Source organism: Fukomys damarensis, unplaced genomic scaffold, assembly GCF_012274545.1.
Source record: "Fukomys damarensis isolate Sample0158 unplaced genomic scaffold, DMR_v1.0_HiC HiC_scaffold_14, whole genome shotgun sequence".
In the NCBI taxonomy this organism is placed as follows: domain Eukaryota; kingdom Metazoa; phylum Chordata; class Mammalia; order Rodentia; family Bathyergidae; genus Fukomys; species Fukomys damarensis.
Window position 1 is genome coordinate 56,297,640 of NW_022900926.1, and position 17,648 is coordinate 56,315,287.

Consider the following 17,648-nt stretch of genomic DNA (forward strand, 5'->3'; position numbering starts at 1 on the left):
GTCATCAGGTTTTCTTTGTACCAATATATCCTTTCAAAATTTTCTGCTTTCTTTATTTCACTCCTTTTCAATTTATTTATGTGTGACAGTCTCAATCATCCAGTTATCAATTCAGTAAAATCTGTCTTGCAGAATGTCCATTTTATCATTCAAGCCTGAAATCTGTTCTGCAATCCTTTTATTTCCCTCCTGAATTGCTTTCAAAGCCCTCTAGGGAGCTGGCCTGCAAAAATAGAGAATTCTCACATTGTTTCCATGAAAGGTGCTATATAACCACACAGCAGGATCATTGTTCCCTTTTCTCTTTCATTTTGGTTGCTCTGACTGATCTGCTCTGCATTGCAAGTGCAGTGGCCTTTTTTCATCTTAATTTTATTCACTGCTGTGGTTACTTTCTTTCAGGAACATCAGATAGGTGTTAAGTAAAAGACAGGCGTGGGTGTTACAAGGAAAGTCTAAGCACCTCCTTTCCCTAGCTACTGATTTCTAACACTGCCAGACCATTCAGCTGAGTTCAGCTGCCACTGCCCTCATCTTTTCCCTGACTAGGTTCATTTTCCCATGGAGAGTTTCTGCATTGTGCACAGAACTAGCCTCACCCAGTAAAGACAAACTGCAAAATTAAATTAATTTAACTCATTCATCTAGGTGTTTAATGTAATATTTTGACAGATTTGCATAAACTGAACTTCCTAAATTTTGCACAAGGGAATAAAATTGATGGATTCAAATTCATTTCTGTTGGTGAAATGCGTTGATTTGTAATCCATCAGCCATTCTCCCTAATGCACCATCTAGACAGCTCACGCTGCCTTCAGTTGGCATTAAGTGCAAACACCTCTGCTTAAATAATAGTGGCTGCATAACAAAAACTAGCAAGATCCAATTTTAAATTAAAATTTGACATTAAGTCAATGCTTAAAAACAAACTGAAGCAGGAAAAAAGAGAAAAGTAGAAGGGATGCTCTGTTTAACCCAAAAGGGGGATTGATGGAGTTTATAGAAACATATTAGCTCTTAGAGACAAGACATCAAACTCTGCTTGAAGAGTGTCTTTGGGGCTGTAGCGAGTGGCATCCACAAATATGGCCAGATGCTGGTTTTGTGTATACAGTTCTGTGTAAATGAATGTGTACGTTAATCTCTTTATTTTATTTTATTTTTGCTAGAGGATTTTCTGGTATAACAGGTTGAAACTAACTTTGTGGAGACTATTGAAACACAGAATAAATAACAAGAAATGATGGAGTAGTGGAAAATCTCTAAAATGCTTCTTAAGTGTTGGGTAGTGAGGATATTGATAAATACAGCATTTATCAAGATGTACTGAGATTATTCAAATAAATGCATGATGCCCGCTTCATAAAAGGGTATGAAAAGTGACAAAAAATGTATAGCTTTTTAATATGTTCTTTGTTCATGCTGAGTGGAGAAATGTAGCTTCTCATTGGGAGAATGCTAGCGAGAAGATTTCCTCAACCAGAAAAGAATGTCTCTAGGTGAAGTTGTATGCTTTAGTAGTATTTGTGTTAGTTGTGTATGAAAATACTGTAGACTGTAAATTTTTTTGAAACTGGGCCACATTGTGTGCTCACACTGGTCTTAAACCCCAATGTTCAAGGGATCCTTTTGTCCTAGACTCTCAAGTCATAAGGGCCGTAATATGCATAGGCTCCTGGGCCTCGTATTGTAGATATTTCTGTCAGTTACGAACCTAAATACCTGGCTATTTTGAACTACAGAATAATTTATAGGAATCATGCCAGTTATTTGCACACACACAAAACAACACATTCTTTGAACATTTATTTTTTAATTCAAAATGATGCAAATGTTAGGGAATAGGTAGTAAAGTTTGAATCTCAGACTTTTTTTTTTTTTTTTTTTTTTTTTTTTTTTGGTTTTTTGAGACAGGGTCTCACTATATAGTTAAGACTAACCTGGACCCAGGCTGTCTCAGACTCACAGCGATCCATCTGCCTCAGTCTCCCGAGTGCTGGGATTACAGGTGTGCACCATCACGCCTGGCTTTGAATCTCAGAATTTTATGGTTCAAAGTCCCCATATTTAACTGCACCTAAAAGGTTTTACTGTTGATGTTCTCTTGATCTTCCCAGGGGTATCAAGTGAAAATTTTTAATTTTGTTAATGCCACTCACAACTACATTTATCAAGTAGGTAAAATACATTTATTATAATATTCATCTTGATTTTAGTTTAATATTTGAGAGAAATTGTGCATCTTAAAATTAATAAAACAAGGTCTCATAGGGATCAAATCCAACTAAGTCATTTTACAGGGAATTAATTCAAGGCACAGAGTGCATAAGATCAAGCAGTTGTTTAATAGAAGACATGGCACATCCCCTGGCCATCTGCTCAGTTAGCTTCTGCCCTAACCTGTGCTGTTTCCCCCTCCTCATACTGCACTTTATGAGTTAGTAAACTTTTCAGGTACAAATAAGGAGGGTGAGAACAAGCCACAGCTACTTGTATGCAGACTTTTGTGATAAGACCACTAGGACTGCCATTTTAGATGGATTAGTTATTAGTTGGCATTATCGATCTTTTCTAGTTCTAACATTTCTATTACATGTATTCAACAGCCACATTCTCGCATGTATTACACTTGTTACTCAAGGTTTTTGAACATCTGATTTGTGTCAATAATTATGCTCTGTGCTGGTGATTCAGCACGATGCTGCTCTTCACAGATAATTATTCAAATGATTCTGGATTTACAATCATGACAAGAGCTGTGAAGAAAAATGAGTGTTTTTGTGAATATATAAAAGGGAGGAGGGTCTGATTAGACTGCTCTTAGGAGGTGTAGTTTAATGTGACACTGGCAAGATGCAGTTAGTTGGAAAGGAGGGGCTGAGCTTTCTAAACTAAACTGCATATGCAATTACTTGTACAGAGAGAAATCTTGAGTTCATTATCCTGTGCTATGAATATAGAGACGCATAGCAGGGTTCTTGACCACAAGAATTCTACAATGTAAAGGAAAAGGTTGAAGAAGACTAGGTATTGATTTTTTTTACATCTTGCAAGAGCAACTGCTTCTGACTAAATTTATTACTTCTGTGAGCAGAGAAACAAGGATGAGAATTGACTTGAGATAGTTCTGTATTGAGATGTTTTCTTGTTTATCTATAGCCCTTATCTCAGGGTGCTGAATGTTTTATCCTTTATTGGAGAGTTAAGAACAATATCAAGAATAGTAGAGAAATAGTAAAGCATTCAAGAACATTGAGATAAAGTTGGAGAAACATGCACTGAGACCTTCAGGGACAATGTGATAAAGAAGTAAAGAAAGTAGCAAGACCTGCCTTAAACAGATACAGCTACAGAACAAGTAATTTTGTTTCTACCACAAGAACTTCCTTCAGTTTCATTTGGCCTACTTGTGTGTAGACTGCTTAGGTTAAAACAGTAAAGACTAATACTTATATAATACTAAACTGGATTAGATTTGTACTACCCAAACTGGTAACCACAAACTACACATAATGATCAAGCACTTATTAGATTTGAAATGAGGTAAACTACATATTGAATTTTAAAAGACAATTAGAAAAAAAATCTTATTTTTCAAAGTTGACTATATGTAAAAATGATGTTTTGGATTTATTGGGTTAAATAAAAACACTATTCAAATAATTTCCCCTACTTCTTTCTAACTTTTAAAAATGTATCTGTCATAAAATTTAAATTACACATGCGTCTTGTTATGGCTTGTGTCTTGATGTCCAACCAAATCCTCGTGCAATTATAGGGTTGGGCTTTTTCTGAGGTGGGTGAGTCTGAGTGTGTGATGATAGGATTGTGGGAGTCTGATTAGTAAACCACTACACGTGAGTGATTGGCTTGGCACCACCCTAATCCTGGTAGCCTGAATAAGATAAAAAGAGCAGAAAGATGTTGTTAAAGTCCCTTATTACCTTTGCTGCTTTTTGCTCACCATGTTGTTTCTCCTCTGAAATGCCTGTTTGGCATCTCTGTCTTGAAGCCAGCTGATTATAGACTGAAACCTCTATAAATTGTGAGCTAAATAAACTTTTCCCCTTTAACTTTTGGTGCAGAATATTTTGTCTCAGCAACGGGAGAAAATTAACTAATAAAAGTCTTAAATGATATTTTAATGAGCAATGTTAATCTACTTTTTATTAGCCTTCTATATTCAGGGATTCTATATCTACACATTCAAACAACTGCTGATTGAAAATATTTTGAAAAAATACTGTATCTTTACTGGATATATAAAAACATTTTCCTGTTATTGATTCTAGGCACTATAGTATAGCAACTGTGTATATAACATTTATATTACATTAGGCATTATAAATAATCTGGGGATGATTTAGGGGATAAGAAAGGAAGTCTATAGATTTTATGCAAATATTGCATAAGTCTGAATGAGGGGCTGGATCACGTTGAGGTTTTGGTATCCATAGCCATTCTCAGGGATGGCAAAAGACCACCGTACTGAGGATGAGCTAGTGAACACAACCACAAGGTCTCTGGTCTCAAGATGATGGCATCTCTCTAGTGAAGACAGATAATAAGCCCAAACTGAATAATAGGTACTATTGAGAATGATGGGCTGGGGTGAGGGACTGTGGATGATATTTGAGTAGTTGATTCAAGACATATTGCTTCAATTAAAATAGAAATATAACCATAGAGCAGGAGAGAACCAAAGACACACAGAAGAACATTCTAGACTGAGTTGAAGGTAAGGCACACAGCTCCTGAGATGGGAGTACATCCAGCATAGTGCATCCAGCATAATGCAGTGAGAAAGAAGATGATGCAGGTGAGTAAAGAATTATCAGATTACCAAAAGAATGGATCATCCAGATTATGGATTTTTGAGACAGGGTCTTATTAAGTCATTAAGTTGCCCAGGCTGTGCTCAAACTTGAGATCCTTCTGCCTTAATCTCCTAGATGGCTGAGATTACAATTGTGTGCCACCACAACTGGATAGCTTTAGTATTTTTGGATCTCTTTCTGAATGAAACGTTGTAGTAGATTGAACAGGAAAATGTACTAATTATTTCCTCTATTTACCCAGATTCCTCTGCAGTGTGACTTTGTACATCTTTCTCACAGTTAATCTGGGTAAGATTTATGATTTGTTGACCAATAGAATGCAGCAAAATGGCATTGTATGACTTGCAGTCTTTGTCTAGGTAACAATAGGCTTTGTATCATTCTCTCTCTAGGAACCATTTCACCAGAACAAGCCAGTCTACCTTGCTAGAAGACAGAAAAACACATGGACCAGAGGTTTGTCTACTCAGTTGCTGTAGAAAGTGTATTAGTGAGCTTTCTTGTTGCTGGTCATAACCGAGGCTTACAGTTTAAAGAAAGGAATGTTTAATTTGGCTCACAATTTCAGGGGATTCAGTCCACTATTTGCTGGCTCCGAGGCAAAAAATCATGGCAGAAATGTCTGGTGGTAGCAAAGATACTTAGTTGATGGCAGCCTGGAAGTGGAAGGGGAACAGTGCCACAGAATAGGGTCATGCTTACGTAGCTCACCAGACACATCCTGATGTATGTTTCATTATACCCTGTGTGGATCCTAAAGACAATCAAAACCACATTCCACACTAACCACCATGAAGTGAAAAAAAGCAGCGTAGATAAGAATGACTGTACTATCGCAGTTGTGAGCAACTGAAAGACTATTTCCTCCTTGTTAAGATGGATCTATGCTAAGAGATGTATTTCTTTGGGTAGGGGAAATAAAGAGTCCAGTTTTGTACATGTTAAACTGTAGATATTAATGAAATGTATAATTTAAGTTTTCAAATTGACAGTTTGAGTAATTCAAGAGCAAAATGTGAGCGAGTTTCTTAAATATGAAAATGCATAGCATTATCAATTGCACTTAAAACATGAGACTGAATGAGATTGCCTAGAGAGTGAATAGGCCAGGAACTGAGCCTGAGTATCAAGTGTTTAGAAGTTGGGAGGATGGGGAATACTTTGTAAGGGAAGCAGAGAATGATGTTTCACTTTGAGATGTAGATAATCCAAAGAAAAGCAGAGAGAAAACAGAGTTCTAATCTAAGAAAGATTCCTCAGCAACATCAATAGCTACTAGGAGGTCAAGCAAGATAAGTGAAAAGTGACTTTGTGCTGGCTGTTTAGAGATCTCTTCTGAGTTTGGTAAGAGCAGCTTCTGTGGCAAGTTTACAAATTCTGGTTGACGTGTTCTCAGGAAAAAAAAAAGGAAGTATCGGAGAGGAGGAGACAGAAATTGTAAAACACGATACAGAAAAATTTCTTTAAATTGAAACAGAAATGGACAGAAGGTAAGGTTGTACAAGATTTTTTTGGACACACGTTAAAACTGTTCATTAGAAAGCTATAGCAGTGATCCTGTCTAGAGAAGGAGATGAATGATAAACAAAATTAGGGATAATACGGATAATAAATTTTTTGACAAGTTCTGACAGTTCAAACGGAAGGCAGGAGAAGGCAGGGAAGGCATAATTTAAGAATGTAGGCAGATTTACTCTTGTAGGAATGTATAATTTTTCTTCTGATAGCTTTTCTTGTTTCAATAAAATCAGAAGCCATTGAATCAGGCAAGTATGGGAACTGAGGCTCTTGACTCGATATTGGAATAAAAGAAGGGAACAATCTAGAAAAAGAATAGTAGATCGATTAGAAAAAAATTATAGAGCTACCAAATACCCTATGATCCTCCTCGAGATTTATGAAGAAAGCTTTAATCTGCTAACATTATACCTGATGTGTACATTTTGGATGGATGATGTGGAGTATGCAGGGATCTGGCTTTAACCAGAGTTATAGTTTATAGTTTAACAGAGGAGTGTCACAAAAAATTGTTGATCTTTGATGGAACATAGAATGATAGATAATCGGCCATAGAAATGGAGAAAAGAAAGGGGTTACAGAAAGGAGTGAAGATGACAGAGTTAGGGGATTTGAGATTTTAATTTGAAGATTTCTTTCAAATTTAGAGCATCAGAAGAGTAACTTAGATATGACAGTAGGATTTAGAGAATAGTGTGATTGAAAGCAAGATATCTATAAAGAGTAACATTTTTGACCTGAAGAATTATTTTTCAAAATGAATAATGCCATGTCCCAGTGTATTCTGAAAATTTTGTGGGCGATTTTTATTGTCAAAATTATTGAGTGATGCAGAAATATAGTGTTAGAAATTTAGATGAAGCTCTTTAGTTCTAGAAGTAATACATTTTATTTATATATTTGGAGAGCAGCCACTGCATTTATAGTGATTTTGCATGTGCACACATGCGTGTGTGTGTGTGTGTGTGGTTTGTGCAAAAAGAGACAGAGATCATTTGAAAATGTTGAAGATCAGATTATTGTTTAAGATTGGGGTTTTGTATATTAGCTTAGAAAAGCACTTACCAGTGTGCATATATTTCCCACATATCATTTTATAATGAAGCAAAAAAGTTGTTATAATTAAGTAAATATTTTACAAAAGAATGATGCCATCAAATACAGCAGATATATATTGTATGTACAAGATTTCAAGAAGAGTTTTAAAAATTTCATTTCTGTGGAATGCATAAAGCACCTTGTAATAGATGAATGAGTTTCTGTGTGTGCCCACATGATCACAAAATGACAACATTTGTATTATTAAGAAAAATTAGTTTTATCATGTTCTTTTGGTATACTCCCCAAGGAAAATCAAGAGAAAAATTGTCTTTTGTTTCACTGAGCAATGATACTATTTGCAGAGTAATCAATGAGATGGCAAAGAATGTCAAAAATTAGTCATATAATGAATTTAATTCAGAACAAGTTTCCATTATAAGCAACTGAAGTATTCTTCAGATTATGAGGCTTTGTTGTCTGAATTAGGAAGGAATGGGTAATCAGAGAGGACATATTGTTTTGAAATTATTGATTAAATATGTGAAATAATTGTCCATATTTGAAATATTCCTTATTTTTCCATTTTTTGAAGTCATTGTTTTGTTACAGATGGGAATGTCCCCCATAGGTTGTTGGCAACTAAACAAAATGTCCCCCATAGTTGTTGATTTACAACTTAACAAAAGCTGCAACAGATATTTTGGCAATTCTCTGAGTTATTCTTAGTTCTTGAGAATTTGTTCAAAAGCTCCAAAATTTAAAAAATGTTTTAAGAGCATTGATAAAAATTAAGAAAAACTATGTGTAATTTATACAGAATAATCTAAAAATTTGAACATCTTATTACAGATTCAGAAATAAGATAATAATTAAAAAATGTGGCTTAAAACAGTTTCCTTTCTCTAGTCACTGGTTTTATTTTTTTAAATTGGCATAAATAAAAATAAACATCAGGACTGAAGTATTGTGAATGAATATGACATGTCTTTTGGATATGTTGCACCTGAAAAGTTAAATTAGTTCACCTTAAGCTCCAGTGAAAGCAGACCAAATTCATTAAAATGAAGTTAATAATCATGGGACTTATTAACAAGTTTCATTATTTAAAAATGACCTTACCACTAAAAACTTTTAGTGTTTTTTATAGTACTTTAGATTTAAAAATATTGCTATATGAATATATAGCTCATTTTATTCTAATAGAGAAGTTAAAGTAGTTGAATTAAAAGTTCTGAATGGGCTACAGTGCTAGACTATATGATCAACCCATGTTAATGTGGAACATTGTCCTCAAGATATGCGAAAAGAGTTAATTAAGCTAAAACAAAAATTTTAGATCAAACTACAATTTAATGAATCAATTATGAAAGAATTTGGTTGCTCTTAAAGCCTTTACATCTCTCTCTTTGAAAATAAGCTATATTACTGATAACATTTCATTTTAACATATAAATCTGGAGGGATTCTTATTAGTACAGTTTTAGCAAAAGCAGCAGAACTACTTGCTGAAATGTAAGAGATGAACATAGAATTTTTTAAATGCTTAGGGCCAAATATTATGAAATTAATGAAGTCACACTACTAGAATTTATTTTAAAACTGTTTAGTATTATTGTCATAGTATTGTGCTTAAATGTTCTTTCTATTACAGGCTTAAGAAATATATGTCGTGAATATTATATAATGAATTTATTTAGATTATTTATGTGGTTATTTTCTCTTTTATTCTTGTCCCTAAAAAGTTGCCTCTTGATTTCCCTATAAAGTCCTCTATTACTGTTTATTTTCCCTGTTCTTCTTCTATTACACCATGCCTCAGGAATGACATAGTGTTTTGAAGTGATCTTAATCAGCAGAGCTGAATGCATGCTTGGACATGTGGCTCATGATAAAAAATGTTTCTTTTGATAATTCATTGGTATTATGTCCAGTGCCATATCCATTGTTTTTTTTTTTAAGTACAATTATAGGTAAGGCTTATAACTTTCACAAAAAGATTGTGTATCTTCCTTTTTTAAAGCATTAATAGGCTGTGAATTATCTTGTCTTATTATCTGTGCTTCCATTTAATTTTTTCCTCTTCTGTTATTTTGTAACTTTAGAGTCTATCTCTCTCTTTGCTCTTTCATTTTATTTGATTTGCTTGTATGGAATGAATTTTCATCTTGTTGATTATTCTGCATACCCATAATCAGATAGATGATGTAGGTAAGAGTATGGAGTAGGTATGAATACACATGAACTCATTTACCTATTCTTATAAATGTATTTTATTATACACTTAATTGGATATAGATTTTACTACTTCAAAGGCAAGCAGGTCCACAGAATAGGAGTTCTGGGTCCATAATAGTGAATGTGGCGAGCACTTAGCAGAAAGTTCCTAGAACTGGATTGTTAGTTTTTTCTTATGTCTCTCTTATTTCTGTAAGCCATGTGGACTTTCTAAGTTAGCTGCACTATTGACCTCATTTCCTGTATGGTCATATATATGAAATTCAACAGACTACCCTTCAAAGTATAAAGATAAAATGACTACAGATGGTGTAATTCTTGGTAGATTGTTCTTTACCTGCTTCCCCCATCACTAATATGATTAGAAACAGCCTAGATAATAAATTCCTTAAAATGTATCTGAGGATTAAAACTTAATTCTTAACTATTTCACATTTTCAGGCTCCCTTAAATTAAATTTTAGGTTATTATTAGCACTGAATAGCTATTCTCAGATTTCTTTCATAGTCTTTTGTTTTGATGACCTTTTTGTACTTAAATCCTTTACCTAATTTTATTCAGTTAGAAAATATGGTAATTTTGAATAACTTCTTGATAATTCTGCAAATGCAAAAGAAAGTTTATAAAAGGCAGATTTTGCAAAATAAATCAATTTGATTTCAAAGGTAGTATTAACATATTTTAATGCAGAGAGAAAAATGCATCCTAAGGTTACCAGGGGTCCATCAAATTGACCTATGTGAGTCCATATTAGTTATATGTTTCCTAAAGCCAAGAAACTGTTTCATGACCTTGGAAGTATTAGTATTTCTATTTAAGTCATTACATTTTCAAACACTGGAACTGCTCAGATTTGGTTCATTGCACAAACCAATCACTTAGAATGTTAAAGAGCATGACTCGGGTCTCTTGGAGACAGCTCTTCTGTAATTGAGCTCTCGTTTGCCTGGCCTGTCTACCTTCCTTGTTAATTTTTTTCTTTGATTTTTTTTCCCCCCTTGTCAGCCTACATTATGAATGCAACTGATAGAACAAACATCAACACCTTACACTGGAAATTCTCTCCCCAGAACTCATTTAAAACACATGCTGAGGTTCTCAAACTGCAAGTTTTATACAGTGTCAGAACATTTTAGAGTTGAAAGTGATTGTTAGACGCCTATTACAGTCACATGGGGAGCTTACAAATATACTCATGTCTTAGTCCCACTTTTTGGATATTCTTATTTAACTTCTTGGGAGAAGAATGGGGACATCTGTATTTAAAAAAAATACTCTCTGGCAAGCTTTAAAAATCACTGGGAAAGTCCTACTCAGATGAAAAAAAAATTCACAAAGAATTTGATTTATCAACGATTATACAACTGAAATGTAGCAACTAAAAATCAACTTTATGACATTAAATATAGAATCTTTATAATGTTTTGAAATTATGCTGAGAAATATTCTCCCACAAAATCTTCAGACATAAATAAGGCATGAGCTTCAGTTGGGAAGCTATGTACAGCTAGACACCTCTAAGTGGCCATGTTCATTGGATATAATGCACTGAAAGTTTCATTTAGAAAATGCTATTACTATACTTCTCATATAAAGGGGAGGATTGTGTATTTTACTGGTTTATAAAGTGTAAGTATGATGATTCTCAAATAGCTCTCATTTGAAGAGGGTTTTCAGAAAAGCAGCATAATCTGCTACATAGTTCAATCCTTTTGAGGCATGGGACATGGCAACAATATCTTGCTAAGAATTTACACCAAATCAATTTGAACTGTGTTATTCACAGATCCTCATTACTGTTCGTTGTTCAGATGAAAATGGTCTCACAATTGCATTGAATCATCTGCTTTTATCGTGACATAATTTACAACCACAACAAACATAAAAAAAGAAATGGTTAAGAGTTGACACTTAGCTTTTGTTTACAGTATTCTTTTAATTCTGATGTTGATCTTTCAGCTTTTAGAACACAATCTCCAAAATGGCAGTCAAAAATTATGCTTGTCTTTAAAGTTTGTTTTCCTATTTGTGTTCATCTTATTGCAAATGCTAAGAATGACATAACTTTGTATGTTTTATTATTTATTTTAATAACATTTTGGCAAATAAAGCACACATTACATTGTGAATATATGTGCCAAATTTAGAACTTTATGTGGAATGATTGTATCTTGATTTGTCCTTCTGCATTAAATTTTCTTTTTTTTTTTTTTTTTTTTTGCCATCAGGGATCCAATTCAGGACCTTAAGTACCTGCTTTCACGGTAGACACAGAACCACTAAGCTAAATCCCTGGCCTGTTCTGTATTCTTTCAAATCAAACATTCCTCCTGAACTCACTCTTCCCCAAACATGGAAAAAAAACCAAAAAACATCTTTTCAACTGTTTTGAAACTGGCAAACATTTAGATCTTTTGAACAATAAAAATAAATTTAATTTCAGTGTGTGGTGAATTATTAAGTGTTCCAGAATCTAGCATAATTATGAATATAAAAGACAGTAAACTGTAAAAAAGTTTTAAGTTACTTTATCTCCTGATGATAAAACTTCATGAATAGTTGAGATAAAAAGGATGGAAAATCCCAGAAATTTGAAAATAAAGATTAGATGATGTTTAAATAATTTTGGAGATATTTTTAAAGGCTGTGATTGTTTCTTAAGTTTGACTAGTAAAAAGGATTTATTAAAAGTTCAGCTGAATATTGTGAGTTTGAATATCACACCCAACACATTCCTAGTGAGGAATGAAAATTAATGAAAATTAATCATCATGAGACTTTAAGTTGGCTTCTTTTTCAAAGATGCTAAAGGGTTATTTATTTTTGGGTGTTGACCTTGTATCCAGCTACTCTACTAAAAGTGACAATGAAGTCAAGAAGTCTTTTGGTGGAGTTTTTTGGCTCTTCAGTGTACAGTATCATATCATCAGCAAATACTGACAGTTTAACTTGTTCCTTTCCTATCTTTATTGCTTGAATTTCCTTCTCTTCTCTATTTGTTATGACTAATGTTTCCAGAACTATACTGAAGAGGAGTGGTGATAGTGGGCATCCTTGTCTTGTTCCTGATTTTAATGTGAAGGTTTTCAGTTTTTGGCCACTTAATATGATGTTGGCTGTTGGTGTTTTATAGATAGCCTTTATTAAGTTGAGATATAGACCATCTATGCCAATTTTTTGTAAGTTTTTTTTCATGATCGTGTGTTGAATTTTGTCAAATGCTTTTCTGCATCTATCGAGAGGACCATGTGGTTTTTGTCCTTGAGTTCGTTAATATATTGTATTACATTTATTGATTTATGTGTGTTGAACCATTCTTGCATCCCTGGAATAAATCTGACTTGGTCAGGATGTATGATCTTCTTGATGATCCTCTGTATTCTGTTTGCTACTATCTTATTGAGGAATTTTGCATCTATATTCATTAAGGAGATTGGCCTGTAGTTCTCTTTTTTAGTTACATCTTTCCCTGGTTTGGGAATCTTCCAGGAATGAATTTGGAAGTATTGCTTCCCTTTCAATTTCATTGAAAAGTCTGAAGGATAATGGCAGTAGTTCTCTAAATGTCTTGTAAAATTCAGCAGTGAATCCATCAGAACCTGGGCTTTTCTTTGTTGGTAAGTTTTTAATTACATTTTCAATTTCACTGATTGTAATTGGGGTGTTTAAAATGTTTTTATCTTCTTTGTTCAACTTTAGTAATTCATAAGTATCTAGAAATCTGTCCATTTCTTCTGTGTTTTCCATTTTATTAGAGTACAGGTTCTCATAGTAGGCATTAATGATCCTCTGGATTTCTGTGGGATTTGTTGTGATTTCGCCTTTTTCATTCCTGATTGCATGGATCTGAGCCTTTTCTTTCCTTTTTTCGGTAAGGTCAGCTAAGGTTTTATCAATTTCATTTATTCTTTCAAAAAACCAACTCTTTGATTCATTTATTTTTTTGTATCATTTTCTTAGTTTCCATTGCATTGATTTCTGCTCTAATCTTTATAATTTCCTCTCTTGTTCGAGCTTTAGGGAAATGATTCCTTTCACAATAGCACCCCCAAAAATGAAGTATCTGGGATTCAATCTAACAAAAGAAGCAAAAGACCTCTGCACTGAAAACTGCAGCACTCTGAAAAAAGATATCAAAGAAGATATAAGAAAATGGAAAGATATCCCCTGCTCCTGGGTAGGAAGAATCAACATAGTGAAAATGGCCGGAACTAGCAGAAAGAATCAGCCACTGGGATCTCATCTTATTGAAAAGCTTCTGCACTGCAAAAGAAACCATCAACAGAAGTGAGAGACAACCTACAATGTGGGAAAAAATTTTACCAGCTCCTCCTCAGACAAAGGGCTCTTATCTAGAATATATAAAGAACTCAAAACAATCAGCACCCCCAAATATAAAGACCCAATTCAAAAATGGGCATCTGAAATGAGCAGACATTTTTCAGACAAAGATGTAAAAGCAGCAAGTAAATATATGAAAAAATGCTACACATCACTGGTCATTTGAGAGATGAAGATGAAAACAACACTGTGATTCCACCTCACCCCACAAAGAATGGCTGCGATCAAGAAAGCACACAATAACAAATGTTGGCGGGGTTGTGCGGAGAAAGGAACCCTTCTCCACTGTTGGTGGGAGTGCAGGCTGGTGCAAACACTATAGAAATCAATATGGAGATACCTCAAAGAGTTAGGTCTAGAGGTTCCATTTGACCCAGCCATCCCTCTGCTGGGTATCTTTCCAAAAGATTTAAAGGAATCATACCACAGAGATATATGCACACCAGTGTTTATAGCAGCACAGTTTGTAATAGCCAAAACTTGGAAACAGCCCATCTGCCCATCTGTTGGAAACTAGATAAATAAAATGTGATTTTTCTATAAAATAGAATACTACTCAGCCATAAAGAATGAGAAATTAGAGTCATTCATAGGAAAATGGATACATATTGAGGATATACTCAAGTGAAATAAATAAGTCACACATGTGTAAATACCTAATAGTTTCGCTGGTGTGAAAAACTATGAGTACACAAGATCTGAATGTGAAATAAGAAGAAAATGGCTAAAGGTGTAGGGAAAGTGGGAAGGGTAGGGGAAAGGAAATAAGGGAAAAGAAAAAAATATGAGAAAATGAAAATTGGAAATAAATAGTTTGTAAATGGGGAGGGGAGAAGGGGGTGAAGGGAGGGCAGGGACAAGGGGGAAAGCTGAGAACCAAGAACTGGCATGAGAAAGTACAGGATACCAGTAATGAATGTAACTGTGTTGTAGACCTAGATTGTACCAATAAACTCAATAAAAAGAAGAAAAAAAAGATTGTAAAGGACAGAAAAGAAAGAGATGCTTTTACGTAGAGGCAGAGTTTCAAATCAATAATCTAGGATTCCAGGAGAAGTATTTATGAATAAAGAATTAAAGCTTATTTGAAATTCAAAAATATGTGTCATCAATATGTTATGGATTATTTGATTCAAAATAATAGCAAAAGGAAAAATGTGTACTTTTTATCTAAAGTGAACAGGACTATTTCCATTTTTGAAAATGTGCTCTCTTTGTTATAGGGGACTTGACTAAGAGTTTATTTGATCAGAATTGAGAAGAGGTCTGAAGTTACCTTATTTGAACAATCAAACAATGTTTGGCATTACAAATATTCTAATGACAAATTATTTCATGGACAGTTAATCTAATTGTTAGTTTATGATAAAAATAAATATAATCATTTGAAAGAACATTTTCTTTCCAAGCTCTGTATATTCTCCTATCTTTTTTGAAATATTTAGAGAACAGTCTAATACTAGTGCCTCTTTTTTAGATCATAAATCCCTCTGGGGCTAAGATCAGGTCTGATTCATTTCTCTGCTGAGAACTTAGCACAGGGTAGGTCTTCATTTAATAAATGTGAGGATGAATGCATAAGTGAACATTTAACTAGTTTTCCTTTTTTTTTCAAGACTATTTATAAAGATTTTGTTTGTGTATTTACATTTGTGGTTTTCTCCTTCCTTTTTCTACTGACAAAACATACTATAAAGCTCAAAATGATTTGTGTGCATAAATTCAGGACTATTTTCTGCAACTTCAAAATGGAGAAGAAAGAAAAGGAGATAAAAGAAAAAGAGGCACATTTGCCTCCACAATTTAGAAGATAGATCAGATCTTCCCTAATTGTTTTCCTTGTACCCCAGCTTTAGCTACTCACAAATCCACTCATACAAATCACAAAGAATTACTACTCTGCTGCAAAGAAGGGTAAAGTTGAATCATTTGTTAGAAACTGATACATCTTGATACCACAATGCTATGTGAAGTAAATCAGACACACAAGCTTAAATATTACATGCTTTGTCTTACCAGAAAAACTAAACATATAGAGAAATAAATTACAGATAATAGGAAAAAGAAGACAACACAAACAATATATCTAAAAGTGTACCTTGAGTTAGTATAATGGTCTTACGTATTTTATGTTTTTTGGCTTTGTCTTTTCTTCTTGATCTGTAGATGGTACTTAATTTTATATGAACTTATAAAATTAAAAAATGAGTCTGATGCTGGCAAAAAGGAGGGGTGGAGAGAAGGTGGAAAAAGAATTAAGATGCATTATGCACATGTACTATTTCCCTACAATTAGTGAAATCATTGTGCACTACAGATATGTAGTAAGAAAAACTAAAAATCAGAGAAAGAAAAATGAATGGCAACAAATGAACAATTCAAATCATACTTGTCACACAGTTCAACTTTGAAAGTTTTCCTAATATTCATGCTTCCCCGGACAATCTCATTGACTTCAAAGATTCCAAGTCAGTAGATATTAATGGCACACACTTCTTTGCTTTTATTTCTAATTTATTTTCTGCATCTTGCTCTCATGCATCCAGCTGTCTGGCTTATATTTCTCTTCAGATGTTAGGTTTCTCAGTCCTCTGATTTCCAAAACTAAATCCAACATCAAATTGCTAATCTGTTCATCATTTTTCTTGTGATTGCTAGTACCTTGATCTGCTTACTTAAATCAACCAACAATTTGATCCTAAACCTACCATCTTTCTACTTTATCTCCAGTTACATCACCACGACCTACGTGTTTATTTTCTAACCATGTTAATGTTTATTTCCACAGCTGTGATCCCCACTGCTTTACTCTCTACCTCAGCGTCCTCAAAGCTGTTTCCTCACATTCTTTTCTCCTCTCCCTCAAGATGGCCTTCTTCTCTATCACTGTCATTCACCTAGAATGCACAGAAAACTGTGTCCTCTTTCTGTGGAAAGTATGCATATTACCAGATGAGATGATAGTGTGGTCCTTCGTATTTAATCTAGTGATGGACCAGGAATATTAGTTATAGTGAAAACATATTACTTAATACTTTCTATTTATTACATTTTAGAAGTTCTTTATGTGATAGCTGAATTACTGTATCTTTTCTCTCCTAATTCATGACTTGGTACTATTGCTCAGGTGGCTTAAACTTTCAAAAATGTATTTAATAGTTAACAAATGACTTTGGGACCAAAATCAAAGGTAGCTTTTCTGTGAGAGATGATGAGACCCATCCTTTATTCTTTTTTTTCTCCCAGGAAGAGTAAGAAAGAAGCACAAATTATTATTATAGTTCTGAATGTAACATAATCATGTTGGTCAACATCTAGTTGTGATTAAATCTCTAAGTAAAATAATAATTTGGAAGAAAGACTTCTTGAAATACTTAATGTTAGTCTTAAGTAAATGAAATTAGAATTTCAAAGGGAAAGTAGCATGAACATATTAAAATGCTGTGGGTAAAAAGAACATGTGAGAAAAATTTCCTCTACTTTTGATTGCTTATTATAAAGCAGTGCCATTAGACGAAACACACATAACCCACAAACAAAAACATTGAAAAAGAAATATACCCAGGGGACTGCAGTGGCATGTTGTTCCAGGTTCTAACTACCACCTGCTTGACTGCTTTGCCTCAAGTAGAGCAGATTACTTTATATATTTGATCATGCTGTCTATGCAGCTAT